The sequence below is a fragment of the Canis lupus genome, chromosome 5, assembly GCF_048164855.1.
Source record: "Canis lupus baileyi chromosome 5, mCanLup2.hap1, whole genome shotgun sequence".
Classification (NCBI taxonomy): domain Eukaryota; kingdom Metazoa; phylum Chordata; class Mammalia; order Carnivora; family Canidae; genus Canis; species Canis lupus.
The window spans coordinates 50,776,691-50,803,742 of record NC_132842.1 but is presented as its reverse complement, the minus strand read 5'-3'; the positions used below and the strand labels follow the sequence as shown (position 1 = coordinate 50,803,742).

General features: G+C 36.5%; 3 long non-coding RNA genes across 7 annotated transcripts in view; 1 reads left to right on the top strand and 2 right to left on the bottom strand.

Annotated features, from left to right (window-relative positions):
* The window catches only part of LOC140633699 (uncharacterized), a 69,572-nt gene that overhangs the window by 17,418 nt on the left and 25,102 nt on the right, over positions 1-27,052 (bottom strand). Inside the window, exon 7 of one of the 4 annotated variants that reach the window (XR_012031291.1) lies at positions 17,366-17,456. The exons of the other annotated variants lie outside the window; for them this stretch is intronic. This is a non-coding gene — a long non-coding RNA (uncharacterized lncRNA). Of the gene's footprint in view, positions 1-17,365; positions 17,457-27,052 lie in introns of those variants that run through there. 4 annotated transcript variants of the gene reach the window in all.
* The window catches only part of LOC140633698 (uncharacterized), a 59,930-nt gene that overhangs the window by 21,096 nt on the left and 11,782 nt on the right, over positions 1-27,052 (top strand). The gene's annotated exons all lie outside the window — the stretch shown is intronic.
* On the bottom strand, positions 2,647-7,262 carry LOC140632980 (uncharacterized). Its single transcript, XR_012030617.1, has 3 exons — positions 4,389-7,262; positions 3,064-3,095; positions 2,647-2,903 (listed from the first exon to the last, which is right to left on the bottom strand). It is a non-coding gene; the product is annotated as an uncharacterized lncRNA (long non-coding RNA).

Below are 27,052 nucleotides of genomic sequence, written 5' to 3'. Positions count from 1 at the left end.
ATTTATTATAAGCAGTCAATGTCCTAGTACTTCTTTAAGACTGTTTTTGAGAATATGGTAAATAAAGCTAGATTTACTGTTACTATCCTTCACTTGCCACTATATAGCTATAGACAGCAATGATGAACGTTCAGTTAAACTCTCCTGAAATTACTTCTACATATTTTTTCCAGGTATTGCCTCTCATCATCATTTGTTCTCAGTCAATGCTTCTTGTAGTGTTTATGAAAATTTCATAAATCTTATCTTTTGCTTCATGTTCAAGTTTAGTGATCTTCTTTCACTTTTACTGTCCTTTTGATATATCATTCTCATTACAGTGGAAGGGGAAGGCTTGAATAGATTTTGAGCCAAGCATAAGATTTGTAAAACTTTCACAATTGTCCATTTTATCAGAATTTGTGATTTTAAGAAAACTGGCTAAGAATCTTAAGATATATTTATAAGACTGGTATTGATTTGAGGTTAATAACTTTAATGTCTGGGTAGTATATAAAAATGAAACATCATTGATTTTGAAAAACACTTGGATTCTATATGAAATAATTACTTAGTTAACTGAAATGGGCCTTCCAGTTTCAACAATTTTAGAAGAGTGACAAAGACCAAGATGAACAGTTTCTTAAGAAACCAAGTCACTAGGTGAAACCTGAGCAGGTCTATGTATCTTCTACCTCTTCATCTTGTGTAAGAAACAGAGTTATCCTCAACACTTACTGAATAAATTATTGGTCCTTTGAACACACCAAAGCAATATTATAGTTGAAGCTTGTCTAGAAAGTGAGTCAACTGAATGTTGTGAAATAGGGACTGGTTATCTGTTAAAAAACCATTTTCTCTTTTCAAAGAACTTAACAAAGTAGTGACTCTATTTACATGAGTAAGGTGTTTTCAGTGCAGGCACACAGTGTCATCATCCTGGAGTTGTGTGTGCCATAGAATGCTTAATAGATAAGAACCTCTTATAATGTAGTCCTTTGATTTGTCAGTATTGACACACTCTTTGGATGGGATCTAAAAAGGGCTGGCTTCTTTATGAAACGGATACTGAAGTGAATGGTTTTGGAAAGAGGTTTTACTCTATTTGCATTTGACAAATGAACAAATTAGTTGGCAATTGTTTTTTTATGAAATAAAAGCAAACTGTTAAAAGAACGCAGGCCAGGACAAATCTTCTTATCAAGGTCTGAGATCTAATTTTAAGTATATACTCTGGCCTTTAGTAAAAGATGAAATCATCCACAGTTAATAAGAATTGCTTCTGTTTCCACAATTCTCTGGCAGCCCATTTAAATGTGTAACAATATATACTCTGAATCTATTACATTATACTCTAAAGCCTTTTCCTGAATTCTTTCATCTAGAAAAAGACCAGCTGGTCACCATTTTCTTTTTACTTACTGATGTTTAAAATATTCATTGCCATCTATTTTCTCAGCTTGAACAATCCAAATTTATGTAACCTTTTCACACAGGATCTGATTTTTCTCTTTTCTGAACTTATAATCTCCCTGAAACTCTCTCCAGGTTATTCCTACACTTGGATGTAAAACTTAATGAAGTTGTCCTGATACTACAGAAGCCCTGGCTCTTTAGTCTCCATCATTCACCCCACCCCTTATCTTGCACACTATCCTATTGCTCACCTTCCTGGTATTGCTATCTTCTGCTCTTGTAGTTCTAGGTTTATTTTTATTTTATTTTTTTTGTAATTCTAGGTATAATAAGAAAGCCCTCCATCTCTAATTTTCTCCCTAGGGTCTGTTATTTCCTTCATTGGAGGCAATGCTTTAAATCCACAATTGTATAAAGTTTGTAATACAAATATACTCCAAAAGAGATAATATAACATTATTTCCATAAAATTAATAATGCCTAATAAAAGTTTCAGAGATTATGTAATGATTGCATTTAAATGCCCAATTTTACTTTGTTTACTCCTTTGAATTATCACTTTTGTTTAGAAGTGGTAATGGTTCTTCCCTGGAAATTACTAGGTAGTGGTGGGACACCTTACTGGGCTCTTAATAAAAAGTGGACTATCCAATGCTTAGACCTAGCTCTGAGTGTATTACTCCTTGACCTATCTTCAAGCATACTGATTCTATTTTTCTTTTTTAACAAAGTTTTTATTTAAATTCTAGTTAGTTTACAGTGTAATATTAGTTTCAAGTGTACAATACGGTGATTCAACACTTCCATACTGATTCATCCATTCTTTTTTTTTTAAGATTTTATTTATTTATTCATGAAAGACACAGAGAGAGAGAGAGAGAGGCAGTGACACAGGCAGAGGGAGAAGCAGGCTCCTAGCAGGGAGCCCAATGTGGGACTTGATCCTCGGACTGGGATCACGCCCTGAGTCAAAGGCAGACACTCAACAACTGAGCCACCGAGGTGTCCCATACTGATACTTTCTATGGCGATTTCCAGTCCACTAATGATACCATCGAAGGCATTTTTTATGTATATTCTTTATTCTTCAATTGTGTGAAAGAATAATTGCAGATGACTAGATTGAAGAAAAAGTGGCTTGGCCCCAACAGCAGGGTACAAGCAACACACATAGGAGACATTCTTTTTTTTTTATTATTTTTTTATTTTTTTAAAGATTTTATTTATTTATTCATGAGAGACACAGAGAGAGAGAGGCAGAGACACAGGCAGAGGGAGAAGCAGGCTCCATGCACCGGGAGCCCGACGTGGGATTTGATCCCGGGTCTCCAGGATCACGCCCTGGGCCAAAGGCAGGCGCTAAACCACTGCGCCACCCAGGGATCCCATAGGAGACATTCTTGAAATGCCAGATTCCAGTAAACAGGAAACACTGTACTGCATGGCACTATGGGACCTCATCCTCACAAGGCCGCTACTTTCAAGAGCAGGAGATGTAGCTGACTCTCCTAACACAGAGAAATAAATGCAAAAGTTGGACAAAATGAAGAAACAGAGGAATATGTTCCAAATGAAAGAACAGAACAAAACCACAAGAGACTTAAGTGAAACAGAAGTAAGTAATATGCTTGATAGAGATCTAAAAATAATAGTAAAAAAGATACTCACCAAACTTAAGAGTGGAGGACATCAGTGAGACCCTTAACAGATAAAAAAGAAGTAATCAGAAATGAAGAACACAATAAATGAAATAAAAAAATAAATTAGATGAAATAAATAGACTAGGGAAGCAGAAGAATGAATCGATGACCTGGAGGACAGAAAAATGGAAAGTGATCAAGCTAAGCAGGTGAGAGAGAGAGAGAGAGAGAGAGAGAGAGAGAGAGAGAGAAACTATGCAAAATGAGAATAGACTTAGAGAACTCCGTGACTCCATCAGTATAATAACATTCACATTATAAGGATCCTAAAAGAATAGAGAGAAAAGGGGTTAGAAAAATTATGTGCAGAAATAATCACTGAAAACTTCCCAAATCTGGAAAAGAAAACAAAAGTTCACAGCCAGGAGGCAGAGATTCCCCAACAAAAATCAATCCAAGGAGGTCCAAACCAAGACACATAGTTATTAAAATGGCAAAAATTAGTGATCAAGACAGAATTTAAAAGCAGCGAGAGTAAAGAAGATGGTTATAGTTATTACCCCATAAGGTTATCAGCAGATTTTTCAGCACAAACTTTGCACACCAGAAGGGAATGGCATGATATACTCAAAATGCTTAAAGAAAAATACATGCAACCAAGAATACTCTATTCAGTAAAGCTATCCTTCAGAAAAAGAGAGATTATAAAATTAACAATCAAAAGTTAAAGGAATTCATCACCACTAAACCAACTCTGTAAGGATTGTGAAAGGGGACACTCTGAGTGGGAAGAAAATACCTTAAGTCGGAGTAAGAAAAGTAGGAAACACAAAAGCAGTAAAAATCAGTGTCTATAAAAAAAAAAATCAAGGGACTCACAAAACAAAAGGATGTAAAGTAAGACACAATATACCTAAAACATTGGGAGAAGAGTAAAGAATGAATTCAAGCTTAAGTGACCATCAACTTTAATATAGACTGCTACATGCAGAAGATATTGTATAGAAACCTAATGATAACCACAAATCAAAAACCAGTAACAGATACACAAAGAATAAAGAGAAAGGAATCCACATATATCATTAAATAAAGTCAGAAAACCATGAGAGAAGAGAGCAAGAAAGGAACAGAAAAGAACTATAAAAACAACCATAAAACCACTAACAAAATGGCAATAAATACATACCTATTAGTAATTACTTTGAATGTAAATGGACTAAAAGCTCCAATCAAAAGACATAGGGTGACAAAATGGAATACAAAAATGAAGACCCATCTAAATGCTCCCTACAATAATTTATTTCAGACCTAAAGACATGCAGATGCAAAGTGAGGATATCGAAAAGCATTTACCATTCAAATGGAAGGGAAGGGATCCCTGCGTGGCTCAGCAGTTTAGCGCCTGCCTTCGGTCCAGGGCATGATCCTGAGTCCCAGGATCGAGTCCCACGTCGGGCTCCCTGCATGGAGCCTGCTTCTCCCTCTGTCTGTGTCTCTGCCTCTCTCTCTCTGTCTCTCAGGAATAAATAAATAAAATACTTAAGACAAAACAAAACAAAACAAAAAAATGAAAGTGAAAAGAAAGCCAGGGTAGCAATACTTATATTAGACACAATGGACTTTAAAACAAAAACTGTAACAAGAAACAAAGAAGGACACTATATAATAATAAAGGGCACAATCCAACATGAAGATATAACAATTGTAAATATTTATGTACACAATGTGGAAGTACTCAAGTACATAAAGTAGCTAATAACAAGCATAAAGGAAGTAATCGGTAGGAATACAGTAATAGTAGGGGACTTTAACACCCCACTTACATTGATAGGTCATCCAAACAGAGAATCAACAAGGAAAGAGTGGCCTTCAATGACACACTGGAAAAGGTGGATTTAACAGATATATTTAGAACATTCCTTCCTAAAACAGCTGAATTCTCATTCTTTTCAAGTGTGCATGGAACATTCTCCAGAATAGATCACTTATTAGGCTATAAAACAAGTCTCAACAAGTTAAAAAAAGATCAAAGTCATACCATGCATCTTTTCTGACCACAATGTTATGAAACTAGAAATCAGCCACAAGAAAAAAATCTGGGAAGAACACAAATATACACAAACGAAATAACATACTACTAAACAATGAATGAGTCAAACAAAACAACAACAACAACAACAACAAAAAAAAACAAATAAGAAATAAAAAATTGCATGGAAACAATATAAAATGAAAAATAAATGGTCCAAAATATCTGGGATTCAGCAAAAGTGGCTCTAAGTGGGAAGTTTATAACCATACAGGCCTACCTCAAGAAGCAAAAATCTCAAGCAACCTAACCTTACCCATAAAGGAGCTAGAAAAAGGACAGCTAGCAGAAGGAAGGAAATAATTAATAGTAGAGCAGAAATAAATCATATAGAAATTTAAGAAAACAAACAATAGAACAGTGAAATCAGTAGTTGGTTCTTTGAAGAGATCAACCAAAATGATAACTCTTTAGCCGGACTCATTAAAAAAATTAAAGAGGCCTCAAACAAAATCAGAAATGAAAGAGAAACAGCAACAGACACCAAAGAAATACAAAGAATTATAAGAGAACATTATGAAAATTAAACCCCAGCATATCGGACACCTAGAAGGAATGAATAAATTCCTAGAAACATATACCAACATTGAAGCGGGAAAAAAGAGAAAATTTGAAAATCATGACTGCTAGCAATAACATTGAATCAATAATAAGAAAACTCCCAGTGAAAAAAAATTCCAGGACCAGAGGGCTTGACAGATAAATTCTATCAAACATTTAATGAAGAGTTAAAACCTATTCTCAAAATATTCCAAAAAACAGAAGAGGAAGGAAAGCTTCCAAATTAATTGTGAAGCCAGCATTACCCTGACAGCAAAACCAGATAAAGATGTCACAAAAAAGAAAACTACAGGCCAGAATCTCTGATGATCATCCATGTGAAAATCCTCAACAAAATCTTATCACATCAAATTGAACAATACTTTAAAAAATCATCTATTACAAACAAGTAAGATTATTTCCACAATGTGAGGGTGGTTCAATATTCACAATGTAATACATCGCATCAATAATAAAAAGGATAAAAATCATATGATTATTTCAATAGATCCAGAAAAAGCATTTGACAAAGCACACCCATTCACGATAAAAACATTTGCTGAAGTAGATTTAGAGAGAACCTACCTCAACATGATATAGGCCTTATATAAAACCCAACTTCGATGGGGAAAAACAGAAAACTTTTCCCCTAAGGCCAGAAACAAAACAAGAATGTCCACCCTCACTGCTTTTATTCATCATAGTACTGGAAGTTCTAGCCACATGCAATGAGACAAGAGAAATGAATAAAAGGCACCCAAAGTGGTAAGGAAGAAGTAAAACTCTACTTGCTGATGATATAATAATATATATAAGAACACCCCCCAAGTCTCCATCAAAATGCACTAGAATTAATGAATGAATTCAGTAAGGTCACAGGATACAAAATCAACTTACTGAAATCTGTTGCATTTCTATACAATAATAACGAAGCAGCACAAAGAGAAATTAAGAAAGCCATCTCATTTACAACTGCACCAAAAAGAATAAAATATCTAGGAGGGGAAAGAGGGAAACAGCCCAAGTGTCCCATTGACTGATTATGTATAAATTATATGTATAATGAAATGACACTTAGCCATAAAAAATATATAAATTATATATATAATGAAATAACAGCTGTAAAAAATAATAAAGTTTTGTCATTGCAACTATATAAATGGAGCTAGAGAGTATTAAGTCAGACAGAGAAAGACAAATGCCATATATGATTTCACTCATATGTGAAATTTAAGATACAAAACAAATGAACAAAGGGAAAAAGAGAGAGAGAGAGACAAACCAAGAAACAGACTCTTAACTATAGAGAACAAACTGATGGTTACCAGAGGGGAGGTAGGCGGGTGAGGGGTGGGATGGGGGAAATAGGTGATTGGAATTAGATATTACACTTAACATCATGCAAAAAGTCTTCAAAAAGATGCTAATTCTCTGGGATCCCTGGGCGGCGCAGCGGTTTGGTGCCTGCCTTTGGCCCAGGGCGTGATCCTGGAGACCCAGGATCGAGTCCCACGTCGGGCTCCCGGTGCATGGAGCCTGCTTCTCCCTCTGCCTGTGTCTCTGCCTCTCTCTCTCTCTCTGTGACTATCATAAATAAATAAAAATTAAAAAAAAAAGATGCTAATTCTCAAAGATATAAAAAATATTTTATTTCTTTTAGACACTGGGATAAATTTTGAGTCGGAAAATAGGATGACATACGGAATTAACAAATCATTTATATTGTACACCTTCAATTAATATAACACTGTATGTTTGCTACACTGGAATTAAAAAAAAATTAAATACCTTTCTGAGAATTGTAACACCTATGCCATATCTGAGTAGGTTTTTATGATTTCCTTGTTTCTTGTGCTTTTGCCTTATCTTTCGGAATGGCATGTGACCTCTTTGTTGAAAGCCAGACATCTTTACATCAGATAACAGGCTTTGAATTAAATAAGACTTTTGTGTGAGTTGTTGTGATTATCTGGCTAGGAATTGTGCTGTTTAATGTTTACTATAGGTAAAAGTGCCAGTGTCTTGAAATTCCTCTAGGGTCCTTGTGTTATCTCCCCTCCTCACTTTGGGTTTCCCTAAAGTACACCTCCTCAGATTGTGTCTTGCAGCTCTTTGAGCTTCAATTCACTGTAGCTACAGTCAGCTTTATGTAGTGGCAAACTAGGGGAGAGGCAATGCATTCTATGATATTATTTGTGGTCCTGTGTTTTAAGTATGTGACCTTCACAATTCTTGTCCCATAATGTAGTTTTTACTTCCCCCTTAACTAAGACAGAAAGCTAGAGTACGCAAGAGGGTAAGGAATGCCCTTCTCTCAATTTGGATAAGGCTTTGGGATCCTTTCCTTTTACTTCATAGGCCCTTGGTATAGAGAACTCTTTGGGTTTATTTATTTTTTATTATTATTTTTAAAGATTTTATTTACTTATTCATGAGAGACACAGAGAGAAAGAGAGAGAGAGAGAGAGGCAGAGACACAGGCAGAGGGAGAAGCAGGCTCCATGTAGGGAGCCCGATGTGGGTCCAAGGCAGGCACTAAACCGCCGAGCCACCTGGGCAGCCCACTCTTTGGGTTTATTGCACAGTGCTTGCTCTTTGTCAGGTACCTACTGTGAGAACATAGTGGGGAAGCTGGAGGTAAATTGGCGCAACATCGGTTCACCTTAAAAATGTGACCCCCAGGAGTTTCTCTTTTTCTTACTAATCCACATTCAGCAAGTCATTAAAATTACCACTTAAGTATTCCTACTAGTTAATGGATCTAAGCCACTTTTGCTCCAGGTAACCACATACCGGCTATGACTTTCTGGACTTTTTTCTCTCTCTCCAGATTTTGGGATGATGGTTTGTCCTATAACCACTATTTCCTAACGGAGATCCAAGAAAAGCAATTGCTTTTCAGCTTATTCAATTATTTCTTGTTTTAAGGACAGTAATTATGACTTCAAAACTCTTTGTAGGTCAGAGATGAAAGTGGAATTCTATGACTCCTTTATGCTAATTTTATCTTAATGTTATTTCTCCCAGGTCACTTCTCTTGAGGAAACTGGACTTTTTTTTTTTTTTTTTTTTTTAATGGAAAGGCCTGTAGTTACATTCACACATAAATCAGGTCTGACATGAACAAGTTGAAATAATAAAACAAGGAGATTTTAGAAGATGAAGGAAGTGTTGGAATGATTTCACAATTCTACTGATGGGACCTTCAGAATCAAAAATTCATCTCCCCCACTATAACCATTCCTCCCCAAAAATGTTACATCAAGGCTACCTTGATATAGGGCTTTAAAAGATATATCCTAAACATTTCAGACCAAAGTATCCTGTAATAGCTCCTTTTTCCTGTTTGAGATAAAGTAAATCTCTGTTTTTTAATTCTACTGCACATACAATGAACTTGCAAATATTCTGTGGATCTTTTCAAGGTTGGATCATATACTACATCGATATTAAGCCACCTCTGACTACCTCAAATGAAAATCCTACCTATTCTTTAATAATTATAGTGGTGTACTATTAATAGGTCATACTGGATCATAAGAGCCAAGGGTGAAAATGCATCTCTTTCCAATTCCAGAATCAGGGACATCATATTGATAGGCTGAAATCACCTATGGTAGGAACACGTACACCTCTGATTTGGCAAACACTACAAATCAGGGATTTTGTTTTTCCCTTAGAAAGCTAGTTAGACATTTACCATCACATCATCGTGATGTGATGTAAGTACATGATGTGATGTAAGTACAGATGTAAGTACAGCTGTTTATGTACTTTATATCTTATTGTACTCTGTAGTTTCTTGAGATTGGATGTAGCAGGTCAGTGTTCTTTTCATTCCTGGGTATCTAGTCCCTCTTTTTAATTGGAGAACAACGAGGACCTTATTTAATTCTTGGTCATTTGGGTGGGGCTTAGTTTTTTTCTTGGTGTCAAGAGCAGAGCTGAACTGGACGAATCAGTATATTGGTTCTCTCTGGCCACAGTGATGATTCAAAGGTAATCACATGACATAAACTCACTTTATCAAAGCCAATAAACAGTGGCCCAGAAACTTTAGTCGGTGCTCTTGGAAAAGCACTCCCATTTCACTGAGGTCCTAAGCTGATAGACATTAAGTTTAAAACTTCTGTTTTAAGTTTAAAACTAGCCAATGAATGGTAGACCTATCTATGAACAAAGTTAACAAAGAGAAACGAAGAACCAAAAGATGAAGAAAAATCAATAATAATGAACTGGAACTATCCTAATGTTGCATGATATTTCAGGTTGTGAGCCAGGAGTTTTTAGTTTTGTTTTGTTTTGTTTTAAATACTAACTAGTTTGGATTGGGTTTCTGTTACTAGCAACCAAACAACAACAACAACAACAACAACAAAACCAACAAAAACGACAGTAACAAAAACACACCCTGAGTAATGTAGTAATTAAGATAGGTAACTCTACATCAGCATAATGTCCTATTTCTAAGGAGGCTCAATGATTATTCATTGAATTAAAGAGAAATTATTGGGACTACACCAGAATAAGAAGCTTTTGCATAGCAAAAGAAAGCATCAGTGAAAGAAAAAGCAACCTACAGAAAGGGAGAAGATATTCATGAATGATATATTTGATATGATATGAAGTATATGAAGAACGTAATTGTCTGAATAACTTAACTCAACAATAAAAAAAGAAAACCCAAACAACCCAATTAAAAAATGGGCAGAGGATCTGAGTAGACATTTTTTTCCCCAAAGGGGTTATATAGATGGCCAGTACTAGCATATACAACTATGAGAAAATAAATTCGTTATTTCCACCACTCAGGCAGTGGTATTTTGTCATGGCAACACTGGCAAACTAATATAGTGGTTTTCTAATTAAGAGAGGTCCTAAGAGAACTTCTTGTAAGGAGTAGGAATGTAGGGAAGAGTAAGATGGTATGACCAACATCTCTTCTCCTGATATTTATTGGTTTAAAATTATAAAATTAGAGACCATGTACAAAGTTCGTTTTCATTTTGATTAATGGTACTTTTCACACCTAAAATGGAACTGTACTCACTAAAATGGGAATGAGAGGTCATTAGGGAGCATGGAAGGTAGATCTCATAAATTATGTTTGAAAGGAGTAGCGGTGGAAAATAAAACTGTCTTGTTCAGATTGTTCAGTAAGCTGATTATACATGCAATATTGGGACCCCCTGTATTATACATATCTACATGTGTCACTAATCTCATTGAATATGCTCCAAGACAAGTGATGGCTTCCTTTCATAGCATTGGTATTTTTAAAAAACTGCTTAGGTCTTGACTGAGATCATAGTTCCCGATAATGAGATTTGTAGACTAGAAGATGAATGTAGTATAACAAATGCCTAAATTTCCATTTGCCTTTATTTTCTAAAATTAGATAAAAGCAGGAATTTCAAAATTCTGACATTTTTTATTTTCTGCATTGCTTTTTTCCTCAAAGATCATATCATGACCATTGCTTCTCCATCAGTGTGGGTGTGTGTATAAAAGAGACAGAGATGGATAGAGAGGCGGAGGGAATTAGTGTATTTAAACATTCTCTATTTCAAAATCAACTTTGACCAGTAGAAGTATTTAATGGATTACATGGATAGCTCAGCAGAGGAATTTAATTATCTGTTTAATCTTGGCTCAGATACCGCACAATTTCAATCAATAGTAATTGCATTTACAAATCATAAACATCTGATAAAGCAAATGCCAACATTAACTGACTTGGATGTTTCATGCTTTTGCCACCAGGCATCATACCACCTGCCAATACTACTGGCATGTTTAGTTGGCATTTCACTTAACTAGTTCTTATGCTTTTTAGTGTGAGAATATGAGCTATGAGTTTTTCCTATGAGATCTTGTCCTTTAGGGAATGTAAGATGAATAAGAAGCTTAGATAAGTAAGTAGCAGTATATGTCTGGAACAGTGCCAAGGAAAATAATCAGACTTTAAGTAAAGAAGATAAGCAATATATCTATGGTAATTATAGAAGGGGGGATAAAAGAGGAAGATGACTAAGAAAGCAGCTAAATGCCAATGAAAATGGGATCAGTATAAAGCATTTTGCAGGGGGATCCCAATGGGGTGTAACAAAAGCTATCCCTTATTGTTTGATGAAGTTAACCTTGTTAGTATCCATGTAACCCTTAACTGAGCTTCGTTTAAATACGTTTACAAATACTCATTCAGCTTACATTTATCTCACACTAATATATGTAGTGTCAGTGATCATAACAACTGAACAGAAGGCAAACACAGTATCCCACACTTGGTCATCAATTTTGCAGAAAGAACTCACACTGCAGCATAAACTACCATCTGTTTTTGAAACTCTAGGCAATGAACTCATCCACTTGCTTGATAATTATAAGCTTTATTTACTTTCCCTTAGGGTTGTAGGGACTTGCTTGCATTAGTTGCTTCCCATACCAATTGTTGGCCTAAATATGCCCCCCCCCCCAAGATAACCATATCAAATCCCTGGAACCTGTGAACAGCATCTTATTTGAGAAGAGGATCTTTGCAAATATATTTTAGTAAAGGGTCTTGAGATGATATAATCCTGGCTTATCTAGGTAGGAAAAGAGGCGAGCATGCAGAGAAGACACACACATAGAAGAGAAAGTGACATGAAGATAGAGGTAGAGACTGGAGTGATGTAGCCACAAACCGAGGAAGCCAAGGAATGTTAAGTGGCACCAGAAGCTGGAAAAGCAAGGAAGGATTCTCTGCTAGAAGTATCAGAGGAAGCATGTCCCTGTCAGCACAGACCTTGATTTCATACTTAGAGACTCCAGGCTTGTGAAATAAATTTGTTTTAATCCACTAACTTGTTTTGTGGTGATTTTTTTTTTTTTTTAACAGCAGCCCTAGTGAACTAGTATGTCAACCAATACATACATATACATACCAACAAACGTTTATACACTATTTGGACCATTATCATATTATTAGTTCAATTTATCCTTAGTCTTAAAATTACTTAGACTCACCTTCTGCTTTCCAAAAAATACTATTGAAAGCTCAAGATCAGCTTCAGGAGAGTAAAAGAAACAACGATTTACAGGATCTGTTTCCATTTGAGATAGTATTCTTTTTTTAAAAAAATTCTTTTTAAGATAATATTCCAATGATCTCTTACTGCTTAACGGATTACCTTAAACTTAGTGGCTTAAAACAAAAGTATCTTTTTTCTTTCACAGTTCTATGGATAAGCTCAGCTGGGTCGTTTTTACATTGAGGCTCTCATATTGAATGAAATCATCACATAGCTGCTGGGGCATGCATAATCTCAAAGCTCTACTGGGCTAGATATTTCATATGACTCATTCTCATGTGACAAGTGATCCTAGTTGTCCCCTGGGAGGTCAGTTGGGGTTTGGCCTTGGAGCACCTTACATGTATCCATCCTCTTGGTAGCATAGGCTTCTCCTAAGATGGCAGCTAACTTTCCAGAATGAGCTTCCGGAGAGAATGTTTTCCAAAAAACAAGATGGGAAAGTGCCAGGCCCATTCTTCTATACTTTATTGCTCAAGAGGTACAGCTCTTACCCAGATTCAAGGACGTGGAGAAATCAACTCCACTTCTTGATGAGGGAATATCATCAAGGTCACATTGCAGAAATGCATGTGAAATGCGAAATATTTTTTTGACCATCTTTGCAAAAATACAACCTGCTATGCATAGTAATCAGGTTCAAGAAAAACACCAAATTTAGAAAAAATTATTTGTGCTTGAGTAAAAAGGATTAAAATTCAAAGGCGCTTTGAGAAGATAAGCTCCCACAAGAGACTCCTTGTTTAATATAGCATTTATCTAGAAGCCTCAATTATGGCCTCTATTTCTCCCACTTTCCACTAAAAGAAACAAGGTAAATGTTCATCCCCTCCAAAAACTGAGGGCAATGAGCAGTATGTTTTTTTTTTTTTTTTGCAATGAGCAATATTATACTGAGTTCTTTTTCATGACTTATCTAGGCTCACCTTTATGAAAAAGAGTATACCTAAAAATATCTGCATCAAGACCCTTCCTACCATTACTACAGCCTGTTCGTAGACCCAGGGTCACAGGATCTAAGTCACTTAGAAAATTAGGGATCCCTCGGTGGTGCAGCGGTTTGGCGCCTGCATTTGATCCAGGGCGCGATCCTGGAGACCCGGGATCGAATCCCACGTCGGGTTCCCGGTGCATGGAGCCTGCTTCTCCCTCTGCCTGTGTCTCTGCCTCTCTCTCTCTCTCTCTCTCTCTAAAAAAAAAAAAAAGAAAAAAAAAAGAAAATTAGGCAGTTGTTTCTCTGTCCCTAGGGGACTCAACTGTCTCTCTGTCCCACTACCAAATCTTCAAGTATTATTTCTCCCTACCAAGTTACTACTCTTATTAAAGGTATTTCTACCAGGAAATAACTGGGTAAGAATTGGGGAGGTGAAGAGGTTCAGAACTGTGGCACTACATAGCCTTTGGGGGAGTGTGATGCTAAAAAGTAAAATTCTTTTTTTAAAAAGATGTTATTTATTTATTCATGAGAGAGAAAGAGAGGGAGAGAGAGATAAAGAGACAGAGACATAGGCAGAGAGAGAAGCAGGCTCCATGCAAGGAGCCCAATGTGGGACTCGATCCCGAGACTCCAGGACCACACCCTGGGCTGAAGGCAGGCACTAAGCCGCTGAGCCATCCAGGGATTCCAAAAGTAAAATTCTTTTGGTAAGCATAGAGACAGGAAGGGCTTGTTTTGGAGTGAAGGTTCAGAGTAACACAGTTCTAGGCAGTAAAGGTAGGCAATACCGCTACTTCCAGAGAACAGAGGTAAATTTTAAAAACCCTGCAAGAAGCTGAGCATTCTTCTTGGTGTACATCATTCTGCCTTTCAGCTGTACATTTGAGACTAGAAAGGAAACATCACTTGAGTAGACCAAGAACAGGCTACATCAAAGGTCTATGAACAACATTACTGCCAAACAGAACTTGTCTTGTTCAGAAAACACTGTTTTAAGGATCATCACTAAAAATAGTATATGACAAAGTATAAGAGACATTTTAAGAAGTTGTATGATATTCTCATCAGAGTCCAAAAATATCCAGCTACCATAACATGGGAGTAGAAAAAAGAGAGATGCATGGAGAAATAGATTTAAAAAAAATATATATATATATATAGATAATAATATATATATAGATACTATATATATAGGTAAAAATATATTTTTATATATTTATTTTTACAAATATATTATTAAATTATTTTTAATATTTTTAATATTTATAAATATTTATTAAATATTTATATATATTTTATATATATATAGGGCAAGAAAACATTTTGTTCTCCCCCCCTCAGATTTTTAGGCCAAAGGAAGATGTTAAGTATACTCTCCTTAAGTTTAAGACACTGATTTATTCCTTTAAGAAAAAAAAAGTGCTCAGCTACAAGATGAGAAACAACTGCTAGGTCTAATAATGGTATAAAAAGGCTAGTACCCTTGGATAGTTCTAAGTGTTTTAATTACTAAATCAAGTATGTCAGTAATGGTGTAAATTTAAGGACATGAAAACTCATTCTGCCATATGTTTTTATTGATCTGGCTTAGCTAATTTTTAATATTTTAAGATATTTTAGAAAAAGTAGCAAGAAAGAATAACAAAGGCAGAAAGTAGTTGGAGATCTTTAGTCCCTAGAATATGATGGTACACATTAGTTGAATGATCACAGAGGGGTCCTGGAGCAGAGACAGAGGGATTTCCTATTTTACATGGCAATCAGGCCTGGGAAGAAGTATGGCGGTCTCAGTTAAAGGGGCAAGAAAGTGCAGCTTCATCTGCCTTGGGGTTGAAGTCTCCAGGTGTCAATTGCAATCATTCACTGGTGCATTGTGGGGTCTCAGAGACTTTGGGCAGCTGCAGCATGCCAGAACTTTAGGGCTTGGATAACAGGAAGAGCAAAGAAGGCCTCAGAGCAAAAGAAAAGGACTTGTTACTGTGGAAATCGAGTTTGGAATTTCAGCAATATACATACATCTAGACTGGGATTAAATTCAGTCATGGCTGAAGCCATGAGGGCAATTCATAGTCAATAATGCACAGAAAAATGTTTTGGTGAAGGAAATTTTATGACATACAGGAAACATGCGGGTTCATAGGTTACTTTTTAAAAATGGCATCTGGGGATCCCTGGGTGGCGCAGCGGTTTGGCGCCTGCCTTTGGCCCAGGGCGTGATCCTGGAGACCCGGGATCGAATCCCACGTCGGGCTCCCGGCGCATGGAGCCTGCTTCTCCCTCTGCCTGTGTCTCTGCCTCTCTCTCTCTCTCTGTGACTATCATAAATAAATAAAAATTAAAAAAAAAAATTAAAAATGGCATCTGTGTGGCAAGGCCATGCAGAAATGGATATTATCAGAAGCATGTGTGTTCAGTATCCACATGCATCAGGAACATTTTTTTCCTGTCATATTTTTATTATTTTCCTTAATGACACAAAGATTTTATTTATTTATTTATTTTTATTTATTTAAAGATTTTATTTATTTATTCATGAGAGACAGAGAGAGAGAGAGGCAGAGACACAGGCAGAGGGAGAAGCAGGCTCCATGCCGGAAGCCCGACGTGGGACTGGATCCCAGGACTCCAGGATCACACCCTGGGCCAAAGGCAGGCGCTAAACTGCTGAGCCACCCAGGGATCCCCTAGATTTATTTTAATTACAGCCATTTGCCTAACCAGAAGTATTAATGTGATTTAAAAGAAAAAACAAATGCAATTTTAGCTTTTGGAAAACTTAAAAGTCTAAAGTTTTTTAACAATCTATGAAATGAAAAAAAAAATCTATGAAATGTTTATATTTTCTGATTTTCAGTGTTGTAGATAATACTGCCTTGAATTGTAGCTTACCTACTTGATTTTCTGAAAGCCTGTGTGCTGAATAAACCTGCAGAAAAAAATACTGAGAAATATATTCTACAATGTTTTTATTAATAAATTCATAGAGAGCCTCCTCTGTTATCTAAGAGAGAAGTCTAAGAGTCTAAGACTGGCTGTTCCAATCTTTCTATGCCAGCTATAGTATGTGAAAACATCTTGTGATAATCTGTGCATTAGAGATGCACTTCATTGAAGCCATTAGCTTTATCTTTTCCCCCTTTTTATAAGTTTTAGAGCAATATTGGAGTTATCACAGGATTCATTGTACATGTTTCCCAAGCTAATTTTGTGTCGAACGATCACTTAGTGCTCTTGGTCATAGTTCTTTGTGCAAATCTGGTGAGGACTATGGAGCATCTTCTCTGAGCAAAAGCTGAGACATCAGCTTTGTATACAATTGTACAAAGTTCAGAGATCACCGTGCCTTGTCATGGAATAGTTTCAAATGTAGTCCAGTCCTTATTATTGTGGAGGCCAAGAAAAATCAAGGCCATTCCACCTCAAGTTTAGCGTTATCACAAGTACAGCCATCCCAGGCCCCTGTGAATAAGAGCTGAACTTTACCTTACTTCAGTTACAGGAAGAAAACAGCTTACAGCTTAACATCCTAAAAAGCCTCATGTTAGAATAAAAACAGCCCAAGCCAAGGGCAGGAAGCCCCTATTAGAATGAGAACAGAGCTCAATGCCCTTGAAAGCCCCATATCAAAATGTAAACAGAACTTGAGAAATTCCTCCACCCCTTCTGAAGATCCCCTAGACCAGTCTATAAAAAACTAAGCTGAAACCCACCTAGAGCTTGTAAATAAACCCTCGTGTGTTTGCATTGGTGTCGGCTCCTTGGTGGTTTCTCGGATTCGCGATCTTGGGCACAACAATTATGTGTTTGCAAAACAGTGAAACATATGGGAAAAGATTTATTCAAAGCAGAGGTTATTAACAATTATGCTGAAATAAGCTTAATTTCAATTTCCACTAAATTAAAATTATTTATTTCTCATGCACTTTTGACCCATTAAGACAATTGATCAGACTTAGCTGTGTTTTGTCAGGTCAGTAGGTATGTTTGACTGACACAGAAGGACCACCCGTCTCTTCTCCCCCAGTTGGATGGAGACATTGCGTACACAGGGAAGAGTCAATTTCTATTCACGTGGCACCAACATATTTCCAAATGGTTCTTGAGTTTACAACTAAATCCTGATTTAAATAGAAATGCTCTTTCTGAATTGGTATGTTAAAGAATACCATGCTTTCTTATTCAAAGCAACTTCCTCTTATGAACTCTAACCCTGATCTTGTACCAGTACCTACTCAGAGCTCTTTTATCTTCTTTCCTTTTCATCCAGGTTTTTCTATTTGAAATTTCTGTCATGCTTTATGGTTGTATATCTCATCTGGAATTTTTTCTCTTAAAGGGATGGGTCATCTGCAGTGCTCTTCTGGCCTTACCACATATATCAACTCTCTATTTGTGGCAATGGCTATTTAAAAACTCTCTCATCACAAGCTAATCCTTTTTGTGATGTCTTTCTCTAGTTACTATAACAACAGAAGACCTGGTCAAAATTCATTATCCAGTGTTCTGATAAGCCGAAGAACTTCCAGAAATGCCAGTTTATAGGAGTTATTTAAAGGAACAAAACGAACAACAGATGATTTTTAGAACATTTATAGACTATTATCACATATATTTTATATTATAGATATAATATAGAGCATAAATTATATTTATTATAGATATATAGACTATATCATAAAATATATAGGTTTAGAGTTGTAAGGGGCCTTCGATTTCTTCTGTTCCTCCTCCCTACCAGGAAATATTTTGTATTGTAGCATTCACAGGTGGCCGCCTAACCTTGGCCTGCAAACTTCCTATGATAGGACATCCTCCCCTTTTGGTACAACCTATTCATTATTAATGATCATACAGTTCTTTGTGTTGCTTAGAAATACATTCCCAGCAACTTCTACACATTAATTCTTATGTCAGGTTACTCTTCACTAAATAAGGGGGTTATATTTTTAATCTGTAGAGAACCAAATATTTGAGGAGAGGTATTTTTTAAGTCATCATCTCTATTTTTGCCTACCTAGGAACCACTTCTAGTTTTCCAATGGGAAACTTTCTTCATTCTATTCTCCATTGATATGGTTTACCATGGGGTGAAATGTTTCTTTCTCCCAAATCTCTAGGATGTGCAAATAACAGGGCTACTCTCATTCAACATATTCAGCATTCCTCTGGCCACAGTGATTATTTTGGTCACAGGCTAGTGATCCAAGTTGCTCCAGTGGAATTCTATACCAGCACTTCTATGAAAAATATCCATCTTTTGGAGTTGCTAAAATGCTGGAATATGAGCTTGGAACTGTGGGGACAGCCCACATGACTAAACGATGGTGACACAAAGAAAGCAGAGCCTTAAGACAGAAACAGAGCTCTGACCACGTTGTTAAAACACTTAGAGCTAGCCTGTTGGTTAAGCTATGTTGCTTCTTGACCTTTTAGGAGGTGAACCAGAAAATTATGCTTAAGCCAGTCTGTGTTTCTACTGGTTGCCCCTAAAGAGTCTTGAGCAATACAATTATATTTTTCTGAGTCATTTTTTTCTTATCTAAAACTTTATGGCATGACTATCAGACCTTTTCATCTGAGTCACACTATGCTATACATGCTCTCAATTTTCAATGTCTTCATGAAAATGGAGTACCTAGAATGGGCCACACAGTGCAGTAGATGAGAACAGAATACACTCAAGTGGAATACAGTTAAATATTTTCCTTCCTGCTTTATGCTCCACGTCATCACTGACAAAGAACTAGATTGCCTTAAACTTTTATCCTCCATTTTATTGCTGCTTGCCATCCTGTTGACTTATACGACACTTGAATTTCTTAGGCCTTCTTCACACAAACTTCTATTAAGCTATTCCTTATCTCTTCATCTTTGCTTCCAGTCCTTTCCCAAGCTACCCAGATGTGTATATCCATGTATCTGATCTTCTGAAATAGTTTTGAATTTTGAGCTTACACAAGTAACTCAATGTCTCAGAGCTTCAGTTTGCCTTATTGTAGAATTATAAGGTATTGCTTAGGATGCTTTTGATGACAGATGCTAGAAACTCCAAATTAAAATGGCCAATCAACAAGAGGACATATTATCCCTAACAAAAAGTCTGCAGCTTTCAGGAAGATAACAGGGTAGGAGGATCCTGAGCTCATTTTGTCCTCACTGCTCCCCTCCACCTCTATTGTCCATGCAGCTGACTCTGTAAATGGCCTGAAGATTGGTAAAATTGATCTTCCACAGCTAGTTGTAGAGAGAAGGAAGCATTGTAAAGGGTTGGAGGGGCAGAGAAACAGTTGGGAACCAAGCCACCATGGCAACTAAACACAACTGGAAAGGTTATCAATAGCACTGAGAAGTGAGAGAACCATATTGCATGCTGGGTACCTGCATTACTGGGGATCCCCCCTTAGAAGATGAATGCCTATAATATCTGACTTTGAACACCAGCAAGACTTAACTCAGGGAGACAGGGTATGAGAAGAAACAGAGACCTTGCTCTTTAAGGGCCACTAGACTAAATAACTCAGCCTCAGACACAGCACAGAATCCATAGTTTGTAAAGCTTCAGAGTTTATGTATAAGAGATTTACTGACTGAACTTAGAACATGTGCTGGAAGGGAAGGGATCTTCAGGAGATTTCTTCAGGAACAAAAGGGCAGTGGGCACTTTTTCTTCCCCTCCTGCAATTTAGATAGCCAGATGCTTATAGGAATGAGTTCTAAGATTCTTTGTCTCCCTTGCTAGGACTATGTGCCCTTATGCCATGCTTCCCTAACAACTACCCACCCCACCTGCCCACCTTAATAGGCTTCCCTCCAGCAGCTCCAGCCCCATCACACTCATCAGGCAGTCCCAGCTGGGACACCACCACTCAAAAGTGAGTCCCGCCTCTGGAGGAGGTGGAGGGAGGTAATTGAATAATCCAGGCTAAAAGTGTTGCCTCTAGTCAGCCTCTTAGCTGGTTGCACAAGGAGGAAGTTCTGCTCTTCACTGAAGTTGCAGTGTGGCTGAGAAGCTTATTGCTGGCACATAGGCTGTTGGGTGGGCCCTGTCCACAAATGAAACCATAGCACCACATTCTGGGCTCTTAACAGCAAAGGGAGCAAACCTTGCCCAGTAGACCCACAGAAGGCAAAGCAGATCATTGCAGCTAGTGGGGCTAAAGGTAATCATGGGGCCACTATAACAAGAGCCCACAGGAAGCTCACACAAGGATACCACTGGAGCACCTGGTCCTGGTGACTAGGAAAGATTGGGCTATAGGACCTCTTTCATACAAAGCCACTACTTTCAAGACTAGGAGACCTACTTAATTCATAGAAACAAACACAGAGAGTTCATTAAATGAGTAGACAGAGGAATAAGTCCCAATAAAAAGAAGACAAAAAACTAAAGTAAAATGCCTAAATAAAATAAAGATAAAATATGCCTGACAGAGACTTCAAAATAATGGTCATTAAGATACTCATTGGACTTGAGAAAAGAGTTTATGCATTCCGTGAAAACTTCCACAAAGGTAAAAAAATAACCACCGGTCAGAGCTGAAGAATCTAATGTTTCAAATGAAAAATACACTAGAGGAAATCAACAGGATGCAGAATGGTCAGTGATCTGGAAGACAGGGTAATGGAAAACAACTAAATTTAACAGCAAAAAGAAAAAGTTAAGGGAACTCTGCAACATCAAGCATAGTAGCATTCATGTTACAAGGATTCTAGAAGGAGAAAAGAGAAGGGGATAGACAACTTATTTGAAGACATAGTACCTGAAAACTTCCAGAATCATAGGAATTAACAAACACAGGTCTAGTAAGCACAGAGAGTCCTTAACAAAATCAATCCCCGGAACACAACAAGAAACATAATAAAATTGCAAAAAGAAGTAAAAAAGAAAAATTTTAAAGCACTGTAAGACAAGGAAACTGTTTCACACAAGGGAAACCCTATAAGGCTACTGACTAATTCTTCAGCAAAAACTGCAGGCTAGAATTAGTGGCACGATATATTTAAGTGCTAAAATGAAAAACCCTTCAACCATAATACTCTATCCAGCAAGGTTATCCAGAATAGAAGGAGAGAAAAAGACTTTCCCAGACAAACAAAAGTTAAGGGAGCTCATCACCACTAAAACAGCCTTACAAGATATGTTAAAGGGAATTCTTTAAGTGGCAAGAAAATGCCAAAACCAGAAGAAAATTATTAAAACATTTCACAAGTAAAAGCAAACAGAGTAAAGGTAACAATCACTTATAAAGCCAGTATGGAGGTTAAAACAAAGTTGTAAAATCAATTCTACCTACAAAAATGAGTCAAAGGATACACAAAATATATGTAAAATATGACATCATATCTATAAAATGTTAGGGGGGATGGGAGCAAAAATATAATGCTTTTAGAATGTGTTTTAACTCATGCAACCATCAATTTAATACAGACTGCTATATATGTAAGACGTTACATATGAACTCAATGGTAACCAGAAATCAAAACCTTGCAATAGATACAAAACAAAATAAAGACAAAGGAATCCAAGCCTAATAACTGAGAGAGCTATCAACCACAAAGAAAAAGAGCAAGAGAAGAAAAAAAAAAGGAAAGAACTACAAAACAGTTAACAAACAATGAGCAAAATGGCAATAACTGACATATCAATTACTTTAAGTATAAATGGACTGAGCAGCCTGGGTGGCTCAACGGTTTAGCATCTGCCTTCAGTCCAGGGCCTGATCCTGGAAACCCGGGATCGAGTCTCACATCAGGCTCCCTGCATGGAGCCTGCTTCTCCCTCTGCCTGTGTCTCTGCCTTTCTCTCTCTCTCTGTGTGTGTCTCTCATGAATAAATAAATAAAATCTTTAAAACAATAAATATAAATGGACTAAATGCTACAATTAAAAGACTGAATGGATAAACAGAACGTAAGACCATCTCTATGATGCCTGTAAGAGACTTACTTCAGACCTAAAGACACATATAAATTGTAAGTGAAGGAATAGAAAGATGTTCCATGCAAATGGAAGCACACACACACAAAAAGCTAGAATATAAAACAAATACTATAGGGACACTTGGGTGGCTCAGTCAGTTAAGGATCCGTTCAGGTCATGATCTCAGGGTTGTAAGATCCAGCCCCATGTCAGGCTCCATGCTTGGCATGGATCCTGCTTAGGATTCTCTCTCACTCTGACCCTTCCTACCATCAATCAATCAACCAATCAATCAGTTGATCAAATACTATAGCCAGAGACAAGAAGGGCATTACATAATGATAAAGGGATCAATCTAACAAGAGGATTTAATTGTGACTATCTATGTACCCAACATAGGAGAACCTGAATACATAAAGTAATTATTAATATACATAAAGAAAGAACTTGACAGTAATGCAATAATACTAGGGACTTTGACACCTCACTTGCAGCAATGGATACATCAGCCAGACAGAAAATCATCAATGAAACAGTGCCTTGAAGGATACACTGGACCATATGGCCCCAAAAGATAGGTAGCATTCTAGTCATAAACAGCAGAATATACATTTTTTTCAAGTACATGAGGAATATTCTCCAGGATAGATCACATGTTAAGCCACAAAACAAGTCTCAATAAATTTTAGAAAGCTGAAATGACATCTTTTCTGATACAGTGATATGAAACTAGAAATCAATTACAAGAAAAAACTGAAAAGAGAAACCCACATTCACATGGAAGCTGAACAACATGTTACTAAATAACCAATAGGTCACTGAAGATATCAAATAGGAAATATAAAAACACATGGAGATGAATAAAAATGCAAACTAGGGTCCCATATCTTTGGGATACAGTAAAAGCAGTTCTGAGTGAGAAGTTTATAGTGTTATAGGTCTATCTCAAGAGAGGAGAAAAATCTCCAATAACTTAAGTTTACAACCAAAAAAGCTAGAAAAAGAACAAACAAGGCCCAAAGCTAGTGGAAAGAAGGAAATAATAAAGATTAGAGCAGAAATAAATGCAATAGGAACTAAGAAATATAGAAAACCTCAAGGAAACCAAGAACTAGTTCTTTGAAAAGATAAACAAAATTGATGAACGTTCAACCAAACTTATAAAAAATAAAGTAAAATCAAAAATGAATGAGGAGAAATAATGGACACCACAGAAACACAAAGAATTCTAATATTATGATAAATCATATGTCAATAAATTAGATAACCTTGAAGAAATGGGTATATTTCTAGAAACATGCAATTTTTGAAACTGAACAGACCAATTACTGGTAATGAAATTGAACTAGTAATCACAATACTCCCAACAAATGTCCAGGACTATATGGGTTCACAGATAAATTCTACTATGTACCTAACAAAGAGTTAATACATATTCTTCTCAAACTATTACAAAATAGAAGAGGAAGGAAAACTTCCAAAATCATTCTACAAGGTCACTATTTTTAAATAAGATTTTATTTATTTATTCATGAGAGACACAGAGAGAGGCAGAGACATAGGCAGAGGGAGAAGCAGGCTCATGGTAGGGGAGCCTGATGTGGGACTGGATCCCAGGACCCTTGGGATCATGACCTGAGCCAAAAGCAGATGCTCAACCACTGAGCCACCCAGGTGCTCCTACAACATCAGTATTGTGGACACCAAAACCAGATAAAGACAATAACAAAAAAGGTACATGTCAATATATCTGATGAATACAGATACAAAATCCTCAACAAAATATTAGCAAACTGATTTCAACAATACATTAAAAGGATCATTCACCATAATCAAGTGATATTTATTCCCGGGATATAAGTTTGGTTCAATAGTTAGGAATCAATCTATGTGATACATTTCATCAATAAGAGGAAAGATAAAAACTAGTATCTCAATAGATGCAAAAAAATCATTTGACAAAAATCCAACAGCTGTTCATGACAAAAACACTCAGCATATGCCCTCTATGTAGGCATATGTACTTAAAGACAATATATGAAAAACCCACAACTATTATCATAGTCAATGGTTGAAAACCGACAGCTTTTCCTCCACAATCAGGAACAAGACAAGGATGTCCACTCTTGCCACTTTTATTCAACATAGTACTGGGAGTCCTAGAGGTAGTAATCACATACAAAAAAGAAATAAAAGGCCTCCAACTTGATAAATCACAAGCAAAACTGTGACTCTTTGCACACAACATGCTTCTGTATGTAGAAAACCCTGAAGAGTCTACCAAAAAACTATCAATAAATAAATTCAGTAAAGTTTCAGGATACAAAATTAACATACAGATATCTGTTGCCTTTCCATGCACTAATAATGAACTAGCAGAATAAGAGATTAGGAAAACAATCTTGTTTATAATTACACCAAAAATAATAAAATACCTACAAATACATGTAACTAAAGAGGTTAAAGACTTATACTCTGAAAACTATAAAATATATATTATAGAAATTGTAGCACACACAATGGAAAGATATGCCATGCTCATAGATTTGGACAACCAGTATTGTTAAAATGCCCATACTACCCAAAACACTCTAAAGATTTAATGTCAAATTTGTCCTATCAAAAAACAAATAGCATTTTTCACAGAACTAGAAAATCCTAAAATTTATATGGAACCAGAAAAAAACCTGGATCGTCAAAGCAATCTGAAAAAGAACAAACCTGGAAGTATAACAATCCCAGATTTTAAACTATACCACAAAGCTAAAGTAATCAAAACAGTATGATACTGGCACAAAAACAGACACATATCAATAGGACAGGACAGAGAACCCATATATAGACTCGTGTCTATATGGTCAATTAATCTATGACTAAGGAAGCGATAGTATTACAATTGTGAAAAGATAGTCTCTTCCACACATGGCGTTGGGGAAACCGGACAGCTACATACAAAAGGATAAAACTGGACCATTTTCTTACACCACACACAAAAATAAATTCAAAATGGATTAAAGGACTAAATGTAAGACCAAAAAACCATGAACATCATAGAAGAAAATATAAACAGTAATGTAGACAGTAATCTCTTGAACAGCATTGTTAGCAATATTTTTTTTTCTAAATACGTTTCCTCAGGCAAGAGAAACAAAAGCAAAAATAAACCAGTGGAATTACACCAAAACAAATGGTTTTGCACAGCAAAGGAACCATTCACAAAACAAAAAGGCACCCTAAGTAGGAGAAGATATTTTCAAATGGTATATTTTGCAAGGGGTCAAGAGCTAAAATACATAAAAAAAACTTGCACAACTCAACACCAAAAATAAAAAGTACTCAGAATAAAAAACGGACAGCAGACCCGAATAGCCATTTTTCCAAAGATGACACATATAGGGCCAGCAGACACAAGGAATGATGCTCAACATCACTAATCACCAGGAAAATACAAATCAAAACAACAAGATACCAACTTAAACCAGAGGCAATGACTAATATCAACGGGCCAAGAAATTCCAGGTGTTGGGGAAGATGTGGAGAAAAAGGAGTCTTTGTATGCCATTGGTGAGAAAGCATATTAAACAGGCCAGGAGCAGACAGCGAATACTGAGAAGTAGCATAGAGATTTCTCTGATCGGTGACATCGAGCCACTCATCAAATTGCTTACGATTTGGTTTTTTAGTGACTTCATTTCATTAAAATGTCATTTAGCCTTATTTTTCCATCTTATCCAAAAGCATGTCTTAAGAGACTATAAAAAAATTGGCTTCAAAGTGGCTTATATACACCTCTCTAGAAAAAAAAATATAGAGGAAATTATATGTCCTGGTATTTTATTGACAATACCCAACATTCTAATGGAGTGCCTACCTTGTGTCACATACTGTTCAAACTATTTCACCTGAACAGGTGCTACTACCATTATTGCTGTTTTACAGAGAGGGTCACTAAGTGCAAAGAACTCAAAAGGCTTGCTCAGGGCCATGCAACTGGTAAATGGAGGTAAGGCAGATTCTAAAATAAATGGAATCTCTACTAATGGGCACCACCATATAAACAGCACAATCACAGAAAATGGCCATGATTCTAATACCAGTACTCTACTGGGATACCAGTAATCACGCTGGTACCTGAAATGCTCTCTCTCTCTCTCACACACATACACATACATTCATTACAGCCTTTAAATGTTACACATTGCAGGAAGTTCTAGTTCTTTGAAAATGGTTAAACAAGCCAAGGTGCATAGAACAAGGTCTATCAGTGTCTAGTGAACCAACGTACGGAAGAGGGCCGTCATGAAGGCCACCAGAAGCGTTTTATGTAGAAAAAGCTCATTTTAATACTGTATTGCCTCTTTAATATTTTAGTAACCATTTCATGTAGAAACAATTGCAAATGTTTGCAATGACTTTTGTAATTACACAACGGATTGGAACTGGAGTGAGACAGTGAGGG